This window comes from Tiliqua scincoides, chromosome 7 (genome assembly GCF_035046505.1).
Source record: "Tiliqua scincoides isolate rTilSci1 chromosome 7, rTilSci1.hap2, whole genome shotgun sequence".
In the NCBI taxonomy this organism is placed as follows: domain Eukaryota; kingdom Metazoa; phylum Chordata; class Lepidosauria; order Squamata; family Scincidae; genus Tiliqua; species Tiliqua scincoides.
In genome coordinates, this window is record NC_089827.1 from 7,176,169 (window position 1) to 7,188,182 (window position 12,014).

Sequence of the window (12,014 nt, forward strand, 5' to 3'; positions counted from 1 at the left end):
AGGCCAGAGGCGTCGCTAGAGGGGGGGGGCGGTGCACTAAGTTTTGCAGAGAGCCTTCCTGCAGTGTTAAAGTGGCTCCTCCCCTTTGGAGCCATGTGGGCGGGGGGAAACGGAGGCGAATGGCTCCTGATGGGAGGGGGAAGAGCCACTGGGTGAGGCATAGCACATCCCGAACCCAGTGACCTAGAAATGTTGTAACACTTCTGGGTCACACAGAGCCTCTGAATGCGTCTGAATGGAACCTAGTTCCGGCCACATCGGAAGCATTTCTGAAGCCCATAGAGGCTTCTGAAGCCCCCCCCCCACACACACACACACACAGGCAGAGCTGGGGTTTTGCCACCCCTTGTCTCAACTCCTGTGGGAGGTAGCATGGAGAAATGCCCTGACCTCGGGGAGAAGTGCCCAACCTCATTGCAACGTTCTCAGGGGACTCTCTTCACAATACACTCCATGAACTTTATGAATCTTAATCTTAATTTGTAGTCTATGGGGCTAGGTGATAGCAAGGGCTCGTTGATGTGATGCTTCCTCCTCTGGGCTGGCTATCACACAACATTGAAGGTTGCTGGCCCAACAATGAGTTCTGAGAGTTCAGCAGTGGGGAGGGGTTTGCTTCACCTGCCCTCTTCCACCTGTCTCTTGGCTCCTTCCTTGGTTTGCCCCAGCCCCAGAGCAGCCCTCTGGAGGCCTTCCAGAGACCTCTCATCATTGGCCTCTCATCATCACCAGGGTTGTGAAGGTTCAACCAGAGACCCCAAGATAGTCTACAAGTATGTCTTGTAGACAGTATGTCTTGAGACACAGTATGTCTCAAGGCACAGGGGGTGGTAGTTCTGACCATCTCCAGAGAACCTTCCCAACAAGAATCACATTCGCTAAAGCAGAGATTCTTAAACAGGGGTATCCATATCCATTGGGGATATGAGAACCAAATGATGGGGTATGGGACTCGATCTCTGAACAATTTAAAAAAATTGTTGTTGGATTAGAACAGTGGTTCTCAAATCTTTAGCACCGGTACCCACATTTTAGAATGAGAATCTGTCAGGACCTACCCCGGAAGTGATGTTATGACCAGGAGGTGACATCATCAAGCAGGGAAATTTTTAACAATCCTAGGCTGCAATCCCGTCCACACTTACCCAGGAGTAAATTCTATTGATTGTTAAAAACATATACATAGTACCCTGTTAAAAGTGGAGATCTCTAGCATTTCCCCAAATGCAGTCACATCTCATGGTAGTATCAAGTCACACGTAATAAAAATAAAATACAGTAGAACCTCTTTAAGTTGACCACTCAAGGGACTGGAGGAATTGGTCAACATAGGGAGGTGGTCAACATACGGGGGGAAAAGGCATTTAAATATTATCATGTTTAACTCCCAGGACAACAAATGCAAGGCCAAGTTATTATTTAGACTGGATTTTTAAAAAGTTTTATTGCAAATATCAATGAGAATTGATCCTCTTGTGTTGCTTACTAGTTATATCATCTATATCTATATCAAGAGACAGAGAATAAACAGCCCACAATCAGTGTTTAAAAAAAACCCTGAAAATTCATAAGCTTAAAAAAAATTGTAAGTTAAAAAAAATACTTGGTTTCATAGCAGACAGGCAGACCAATGCTATCCCTTGCCAGCCCATAGCATGTAGCATGTTACAGAGCCCCAACAGCTGGGGAAAAAAACAACACTTTTTTACTTAGGCTGCCTGGCCTCCACTGGGACTCTTCAGATTCACTAAATGCCAGAAGGTGTTTGAGAAGGTCCCTCACTAAAAGCTGTTGAGAAAACTCCACAGTCAGGGAATAAGAGGACAGGTCTTTTCATGGATTGGGAACTGGTTGAGGACCAGGAAACAGTGGGAGTCAATGGGCAATTGACGAAAAGGGTGGAGAGAGGTGGAAAGTGGAGTGCCTCAAGGTTCTGTCCTGGGTCTGGTGCTTTTCAACATTTTCATAAATGACCTGGAAACAGGGATAAGCAGGGAGGTGGACAAGTTTGTGGATGACACTAAACTTCTCAGAGTGGTGAAGACCAGAAGGGATTGTGAAGTGCTCCAGAAGGATCTCTCCAAACCAGGAGAATAGGCAGCAAAATAGCGGTTGTGTTTCAATAGAAGTGTAAAGTAATGCACTGGTGATGGGAACCAAAGTGAAAGGACAGTGGCTTCACTATGCACAAGCAACCTCATGTCCCTCACAACCTGGTACTTGTCCAGGTACAATCGGCAGCCAGTACAGGTCTGTTGGCTATGTGCAGTGTGCCCACCTATAAAAGCCCTTATGCCCACCTATAAAAACCCTTTCTGCGTAGGGAAGGGATTGTTACATGGCTTCTTGCTTTACCAAGATGGGACAAACCAGACAAAACACAGGTCCACAATATCATGTTCAATGGGCAACTCACGGAGGGTAAATTTATACTCTGTGCAATGGTCGATGTGGTCAAGATACAACTTACGGAGGTGGTCAATATGGAAAGGTTGGTCTCCCATAGTGTCTATGCAGTGTCTGTCCATACTGTCAAAATTAGGTCAACTTAAGGAGGTGGTCATTATAGAGAGGTGGTCAACTTTGGAGGTTCTACTGTATTGAAATGAATGGGGACCCACCTGAAATGGGCTCGCAGCCCACCTAGTGGGTCCTGACCCACAGTTTGTGAAACACTGGATTAGAATATTAACTATCACCATTATCAATACGGATTGAGGCAATTTGTTCCTAGCCATCCTTATGTAAAGTAAAACCAAGCTACTGATATCTAGTCATACTGGTACCTATTAGGACTGGCGATGATGATTATTTTGACAGTCTGGCGAAGGGAGTATGGGGACATCCTGGGCAGTGGTGGGATTCAAATAAATTAGCAACAGGTTCTATGTCCTAATGAACAATAAGCAACTCAGCTTCAATTGTCTGCCGCAAAGGACGTTGAAAGACTACGGCTGCACTCCTATACTGTACAGTACACACTTTCCTGGGAGTAAGTCCCATTGAACATAATGGGACTTCCTTCTGAGTAGACAGTCATAGGATTGCACTGTAACTTTAACCCAATGTCTAAATCCAAATGGCAAGGCTGCAATTCTGTCCTCTGTAGTCACACTTACAGGCCTCTGGCCACTAGTTTCCAAGGAGGATAAACATGCGGCTGAAATGCACACTTCAAATGGACATTTTTCTTGGATTCTCAAGGCAGTTGTATAATGAAATCAGGAAGGCACCAAGAAGAGGAGGTGGGAACTGCCAGGGCTCCAGGTTACCAACCTCTGGAGACACCACAGCAGCATAGCACCTTCACATCTGCACAAACCAACTTGCTGCACTGGGCTTTGAGCTGGGCCACCTTCCTTCTCAGTGGGAACTTGGTGATTTTTTCCAGAGCAGTCAATCCTCTCAAGGATCTGGTTCACTTTTAGTGATGAACATCTGGTCAGCAAAAGTGCACTGAGCACATAGTCTGACACCTCATCATCAACCAAAAGCAACAACAGCACAGTAACATCTTTACATCTCCCCTTCTGTTTTGTTCTATTACAACATTCCTCAGCATCTGCCTCTCGCCATTGTGCATGGCCCACCTCTGGGAAGTACAACTGGAAGTAACTAGAATGACTTTATCACCAGTTATTTCCATACTAAGAGGCCAGACATGATGCTACAATCCTATCCACTTTTTCCTGGTCATAAGTCCCATTGACTATAATGGAACTTACTTCTGAGTAGACATGCATAGGATTGGGCTCCCAGGGTAGATGGGAGGGCTTTTTTGAGTACAAGAAAAGCAGAACTGAGCCTCCTACCACTGTTTGTTGCATCATATTGCTGGTCTCACTGCCAGGCAGTGGAGGTCTGGGGGGGGGGTCCCGCCATGAGTACGACTGGGCACTACCTCAAGTACCACTGGTGGTATGAGTACTACTGGTTGAGAAATGCTGCTCTATTCCTTTTACCACCCAGCCCCAAAAAGAATTCCAGTGAACTCTAAAGCTTCCCCCTCCAACTTCCAACTCTGCAATCCAATGCAGGTCTACTCAGAAGCCCAACAAGTTCAAGGGGAGTTGTTGACTTCCAGGGTTTGAGAGAGAATGGCAGCCTTGAAGGACAGTTTCACTAATGAGCAAAAAAGTACTATGAGGGGACTGTTCTTCTAGGTTGCTTTCCGACAGGCAACAGCAGATACCCATCACTTTGGTCTACTCTAGTGGCAATTCTCCCACAAGTTTGAGGGCTGCTACCGACCAGGGAGTGCAAAGCAGGGGCCTGCAGTGGGTGGGGAGGCAGGTGAGGCAGAACCTCCCCACCACAGTCCTTCAGAAGTGTTGCAGCTGTGTAGGTGCCCAAGCACCCACAACCCAGCCTAAAAATGAAAATTAACAGCACATGTAACAAGCCTTGCAGGTTTTGAGGTTCACCCTGATCACAAGTTCTTCCCAGTGCTTCTCCAGTTCTTCTTCATTAGGTGATAAGACCTAAACCCAATTTGCAAACTTGTCCAAAAAATCTTCAATTTCTAGTCAGCCTGCCATTGGGGGGGGGGAAGGAAGAGAATAACCTAAAGGAACTTTTCTGCTAGAGAAGGCGCAAATGCTAACTGTACCATCCTCAGCACACTTACCTGGGAATAGCAGCCCAATCCTATGCAAGCCTACACAGGAGTAAATCACATTCTATAGTCAATTGGGCTTGCTTCCCAGGTGTGAGTAGGATTGCAGCCTAAGGGCTATCCAACTTTCCAGAGCCAATGCAGCCACATTGCAGTCCCGAGGTAAGGGAACAAACATTCCCTTGTCACAAGGAGACCTCCAGGACTTGGTGCTGAAAAGTTACAGTTAAGAGGACTTGGGACCTAATCCTATCCAATTTTCCAGTGCCAGTGCAGCTGTACCAAGAGCGCATGCACTGCATCCTGTGGTGGGGGGCAGGGAACATTTGTTCCCTTACCTCAGGGCTGCATTGTGACTGCACAGGTGCTAGAAGAGAGCCTCACTGAGCACACTAGGACTTACTTCTGAGTAGACATGCATAGGATTGTGCCCTAAGGCTGCAATCCTACTTCCACTTTCCTGGGAATAAGCCCCATTGGCTATAATGAGATTTACTTCTGAGTAGATATGCATAGGATTCTGCTCAAAGGCTGCAATCCTATCCACACTTTCCTGGGAGTAAGACCCATTGAACACAACAGGACTTACTTCTGAGAAGACCTGCATAGGATTGTACCCTTAATGAAGTAATGTTTTGTGCCACATTCCTGCCTTTTTTTAACCTGAGGAATTTCAGCTGTGGGAGCATCGCCTCTATGTGTCTGATAGTGTATTATACAATCATTGTGTAACAACACATTGTATTGCAATGAAAAGATCCCAGGCACAAAACTGCATTCCCAAACCCCAACGATGAAAACCAACCCCATGGTGCAGTCTTGTGCTTTTGGGAAGTAAGGGCACTAGCCCTATGCCCGTCTACTCAGAAGTAAGTCCCATTATAGTCAACAGAGCTTACTGCAGCCTTTGAGCACAATCCTATGCATGTCTACTCAGGAGTAAGTCATTATAGCCAAAGGGGCTTACTCCCAGGAAAGTGTGGCTAGGATTGCAGCCTTTGAGCACAATCCTATGCATGTCTACTCAGGAGTAAGTCATTATAGCCAAAGGGGCTTACTCCCAGGAAAGTGTGGATAGGATCGCAGCCTCAGTGATGAGGATGAGATGCTTCCTTCCTTCGCCTTCTGATTGACAGTGGCTGCAATCCTAACCACACTTTCCTGAGAGTAAGCCCCATTGAACAAAATAGGAGTTACTTCTGAGTAGACCTGGTTAGGATTGTGCTCAGTGCCTACCCAGAGGTAAGTTCCGTTGTGTGTCCATGGACGTGCGGGGGGAGGGGGGCTTGCCCTCAGGGGCAGCGGGGGCTCTTTGGGCGGGAGCTGCTCCGGCACCCTCCTCTTCGTCCCGCCCGCGCCCCCAACCCACCGCGAGAGCTGAGCCCAAGGAGCCTCCAGGCGCAGGAGCAGTCTACTCGCCAGTCAGCCAGCTTGGCCGGGGAGGGGAGGTGCAGGGCAGGCAGCTGGGCTGCTTCTCTCACCCTAGTCAGCAGGCTGCATCTGCGGGCGCGTGTCGCGGGAGACTCCAGTTGGCCGCGTCTGGCTCGCCCCTTCAGCCCCAGCAGCCTCGGCACCCGCTGGGAGCAACCCGCTTTCCCCTGGGAGGGGTTGGCCCCACACAGCTGCTGCCCCCAGGAGGGTTAGCCCTGACATTTCAAAGCGCGAGCTCCCTGGCCAGCAAACGGTTCTTAGAACCAACAGCTGGATTAGGTATGGGTTCTATAGAATAGGTGAGAACCTGCTGAATCCCACCACTGATCCTGGGCAATCCATTGGGGGGGAGGGTCTGTAAGAACATAAGAACACAAGAACAGCCCCACTGGATCAGGCCATAGGCCCATCTAGTCCAGCTTCCTGTATCTCACAGCGGCCCACCAAATGCCCCAGGGAGCACACCTGATAACAAGAGACCTGCAAGGCTTCCTGGGAATTGTAGTTAAGAACATCAGAACAGCCCCACTGGATCAGGCCATAGGCCCATCTAGTACAGCTTCCTGTATCTCACAGCGGCCCACCAAATGCCCCAGGGAGCACACCTGATAACAAGAGACCTGCAAGGCTTCCTGGGAATTGTAGTTAAGAACATAAGAACAGCCCCACTGGATCAGGCCATAGGCCCATCAAGTACAGCTTCCTGTATCTCACAGCGGCCCACCAAATGCCCCAGAGAGCAAACCAGATAACAAGAGACCTGCATCCCGGTGCCCTCCCTTGCATCTGACAAAGCCCATTTCTAAAATCAGCAGGTTGCACATATACATGTCTTGTAACCCATGGAGGATTTTTCCTCCAAAAATTTGTCCAATTCCCTTTTAAAGGTATCTAGGCCAGATGCCGCCACCACCACATCCTGTGGCAAGGAGTTCGGATATAATCGTAAAAAGGATAAGAACCCCTGTGCTAAAGAATATGTCAGCGAGACTTGGGCTATGCATTTAAATGGAGGTATAGTTCTAAGCAAAGGGAATAAGAGTCAGTGGAAGAGAAACATTGATCAGAATAAGGATTCACAGAATTTATTCCTACAAACAGCACACATATGTTCACCTAATGTAAAATGTGTTCCCTGAACAGGGAGGTATTTTTGGTGGGTCAGCGAAACCCCGACTGTCTAGCCTTTTGCTTCCTACTCAATGAATAAATAAAACAAGCGATTGTTATGGTACAGTAGATTGTAATATTGGACAAGCAGTAAGTCTATTTTCATATGATTGAATATTGCATGCAAACATTCGTGCGCTGAATAATTCAGGGAGCTCTGCCCCCTGCGGGGACCCAGGTTGTCCACCCAAGACTGTTTCTTTTTTAGTGCAACTGGCACGCCAGAAAAATAAAAATCTTACACTGCAGGACATACATCCTAAAGTAAAAGCGTCTGAGCACATCCTGTCATTTCCAATTGCTTACATTTCGTCGAAGCCTCCATAGCGAGGCACCTGGTGTACTCACAGGGGAAGCGTGTTGATGTGGGAGGAAGCAATCAAGTTTTGTTCTGCCAGAGGTCATAAGGATAAAACGATGGATGCACTTGACCTCAACCCGCTAACTCTCATCACCGAGGACATCAGAGTTGGCAAGCAGAAAAAGTAAGTGAAAGGGGTGATAAAGGGGAATTGTAAGTAAGTGTTTCCTGCACGGAGGTGTAACACACTGCCCTGGTGCCCAGGGCAGTAACGTCATGATATCACATGACATCGTGTCACATGGCGCCACTGCTGGGATCTCCCCGGAGGAGGGATGCTTGCTGCAGATCCTTTGCACCACACAATCCTTCTCTAGTGGAGACTCTTCTTGAAGGAGTACCTCCATCAGCACCTCCATCTCCAGGAAGAACCTGGAAGCGATTGCCTTGGGTTCTCCCCAGAGGAGGAACGCTTGCTGCAGATCCTTTGCACCACACATTCCTTCTCTAGTGGAGGCTCTTCTTGAAGGAGCATCTCCATCAGCAACTCCATCTCCAGGAAGAACATGGAAGTGATTGCCTTGGGTTCTCCCCAGAGGAGGGGCACTCACTGTGCCTCCACAGGAGAAGGAACTGTTCCAGTGGCATTCCCAGAGTGGGGCACAGCGCCAAGTTTTGAAGGGCACCTCAATGAGCCAGTTAAGTAGCCTTTTCCCCACATGATTCCATGCCAGGGCATCAGCTATGGAGCAGCTGGTGACAGCAGCACCAGGCCCCTCCAAAATGTGTGGCCCAGTTTGATCCTATCAGCTGAATCACCCTAAGGCTGGCCCCACTCCCCCCTCCTCCCTGACAGTGTGGCCTGGTGGTCAAGCTGCCTGTGTTCCACTTCCCAGGTTGCTTAGTGTTGGCATCACTGCCCAGAGCCTGCTTGTTGACAAGACTCCAGTTAACCTTGATCCATGGTGATCATGCAGGGATGTCACACAAGCAGATCCTGTTAATTTCTATGTGAAGTTCTATACAGGGAGTAGGTCAAATTAGCAGAACTTTAGAATCTTATATAATTATGCTGGTGGAATTGAGCTGAGACACAGTGACTTGCCCAAGGCAAGGGTTCCTTGGGCAAGTCTGGATTGCACAGATCTAGATCTGAACACAAATCTTCCCTGTCAATGTCCAGCATCCTATTCGGTAGACCAGCATTTCTGAATGTTTGTCCCCCCCCCACCATACCATTTCACATGGTCCACCTATTCGAAGTACCACTGGAAGTAACTGGTGATGACATCATTGCCAGTTACTTCTAGGTTGGAAGGCCAGATGTGATGCAACAAACACCCATCAGAGGTTCAGGATGGACGGGAGAGGGTTTTTTGAGCACAGAAAAGCATGCTTTGGAGGTCTGCCTGGTGAGATGAGCCTCCTACCACTGTTTGTTGTGTCATGTTCTTGGTCTTGCTGCTGGGTGGCAGGTGTCCAGGGGTGGTGCGTGTACCACAAGACACCGCCTCAAACACCACTGGTGGAACCTGTACCACTGGTTGAGAAACACTGCTGTAAACCACACTGTTCCCCCATGCTACAGATTCCTCACTGGGTCTGTTCACCACCGAGTATTCATGGGCAGGAGGTCTGGTCTAGAGGGTAGAGCTTCCGTTTGCCTGAAGATAACATCCAAAGGCCAGTTCGAGGCCACCGGCACCGTGAACGGCAAGACCTTGAAGCAGCTGACAAGCCTAGCCGAGTTATGCTGAGTTATTCCACCTGCTCTTTGGCCGCTGTCAGCCTGTGTGGGAGGAAAATGGAGGCCAGAATGTGATACCAGATCATTAAAGATCCATCTGAAATGTTGTGGTTCTTGAAAGATAGAACCTTTCTTTAATTGTAAAAATCCCTATTGGGATTTAGTATTGCCTGCCTATGTAAACCACCTTGAATTAAAGTCTGAGGAGAAATCTGACGACCAAGAAAGGCGGTATATAAATACCTGTATTATTATTATTATTATTATTATTATTATTAGTTGCCAAGCTATGAACTCTCGCATCCGGACCTGCAAGAATCACCATATAATACTCGAGCCTCTTGTCGCAGCCAAAATGCCAAACAAATGTGAGCTGTAATTACATTACTTTAAATGTGGATTACAGGCTCATTAATATATCATTGCAATTGCAACCCCCCCCTCCAAAAAAACAAAACAAAACAAAAAAAGACAGAAAGAGATGGATATTAATGTAATTAGGTTAAGCTACCATGCGCTCATTTGTCCTTGGTGTAAAGCTGCTCCTCTCTTAGAGTTACACCAGGGGTGAATTTGGGTCTGTGATGTAGAACTTCCAAGAAATGAGAAGCTGCTGGTAACCAGAGATCTCTGCTGACGTACAAATGGAAAAGCAGGGCAGGATCAACAAGGCAAAGTCAAGGTGGAAAAAACAAGGGTTGAGTCATGCCTATCAATTATCCAAGTGCAAAGTACGCTCTCAGCCAGCAAAAGGAGCCCTAATATTGGTAAGGAGCCTGATGAAAACGTACGTGGAAGACAAAAAAATGAATGAAGAGGATGGATGTGGAGCCAGCAGGACAGATGGAATGTGATGGGGGGGGGGGGGTTTGAAAATTCAAAGCTGAAACCTTGACTTAATCTGGTGCTTCCATTTGGAGAGGAGTAGGCAGGGAACATCGCAAAATGCATCAATGAAAAAAAAATAGGCACAGCCCAAGAAGTAGATTTGATTCAACTGAAATTAGATCTTCAATTGAATTCAACTAAATTCAGACAAATTAGATCTTCCTTACACAGGCATGCCCCATATCTGCAGGGGGATCCATTCCAGGAACCCCACCCCATTCCATGGATACAGAAAACATAAGAACACAAGAAGAACTCCGCTGGATCAGGCCAAAGGCCCATCTACTCCAGCTTCCTGTATCTCACAGCGGCCCACCAAATGCCCCAGGGAGCACACAAGACAACAGACAAAACCTGTGTCCTGGTGCCCTCCCCTGCATCTGGCAATCAGAGGCAGCCTGCCTCTAAAACCAAGAGCTTGCACATACCTACTATGACTTGTAGCCCATAATGAACTTTTCCTCCAGAAATTTGTCCAATCCCCTCTTAAAGGCATCCAGGCAAGATGCCATCACTACTTCCTATGGCAAGGAGTTCCACAGACTAATTACACACTGGGTAAAGAAATATTTTCTTCTGTCTGTCCTAACTCTCCCAACACTCAATTTTAGTGGCTGTCCCCTGGTTCTGGTGTTATGTGAGAGGGAAAAGGGCGTCTCTCTATCCACTCTGTCCCTGCATAATTTTGTACGTCTCAATCATGTCTCCCCTCAGGCGCCTCTTTTCTAGATAGGTATGGGGGATGCCTGTATTAACAGCAGCTCCTGCTCCCATCCCACACACACACCACATCCATTAGCACTGTTTAAAAGCAATGCTTCCTGTTAGCGTCGATCTCAGTCAGCCATTTTCAACCACTGTGCCATGGCACATTGGTGTGCCGCGAATGCTCCCCAAGTATGCTGCAGGAATTTGGGAGAGGGTCATTTATTAATAGGGCCATTGGGGTATGTCAGCCCTCCCCCCCACTGGCAGCACAGTGTGCTTTGTCAATGGTCAGAAAAACGATGGTGTGCCTTGCCAGTGTGCCATGAGATGAAAAAGGTTGAAAGTCACTGATGTAGGTTTTCCAAGCATTCAGGCTGCCGGCGACCTGCTCACGTCACACAATAAGGAATGCTTATAGCAACCTGTTAAAGCAAGAAACGCTTGGGTGCGCTTTGGTTGGCAACCTTCCATCTCGAAAGACTGTGGTATAAGCCTACAGCACCTGGTATTCCCAGGCGGTCTCCCATCCAAGTACTAACCAGGCCTGACCCTGCTTAGCTTCCGAGATCATGGTATAAGCCTACAGCACCCAGTATTCCCAGGTGGTCTCCCATCCAAATATTAACCAGGCCTGACCCTGCTTAGCTTCCCAGATCATGGTATAAGCCTACAGCACCTGGTATTCCCAGGCGGTCTCCCATCCAAGTACTAACCAGGCCTGACCCTGCTTAGCTTCTGAGATCAGATGAGATCAGGCATGTGCAGGGTAACAGGTGTGCCTGGGAATGCACTGGCAAGCAGATCTGCAGATAACTGAATCCACCATTACTGGATCCACAGATATGGGGGGCCACCTGCAGTGTGTTCATTGGCCTGCATTGAGGTCTGAATTTCCTCCTGCTGGATGGCAGGTGAACAAAACCCAAGTGGTATATTGACTATTGAGTGGACCACATTGCGAGGGCCATCCCACAGGCCTATTTCATTTGTTCATCTCAAAACATTCCTGGTCTCGATCCACCCCTTTTCCCATCCAGGCTCCTCCCCGTTGTTCCCATTCCCTGCCCCATCACTGGTAGACTTATTTTACTGGGTCCAGTGGTGGTCCTCCTGTGCTGCTGCTCCCCAAATGGCAACCAGAAGCCATTTCATGA

The 12,014-nt window shown here is 48.0% G+C and overlaps 1 pseudogene; it reads right to left on the bottom strand.

Moving 5' to 3' along the window:
- Positions 1-11,524: 11,524 nt before the first annotated feature.
- On the bottom strand, positions 11,525-11,643 carry LOC136657824 (5S ribosomal RNA; annotated as a pseudogene).
- Between the last annotated feature and the right edge of the window lie 371 nt (positions 11,644-12,014).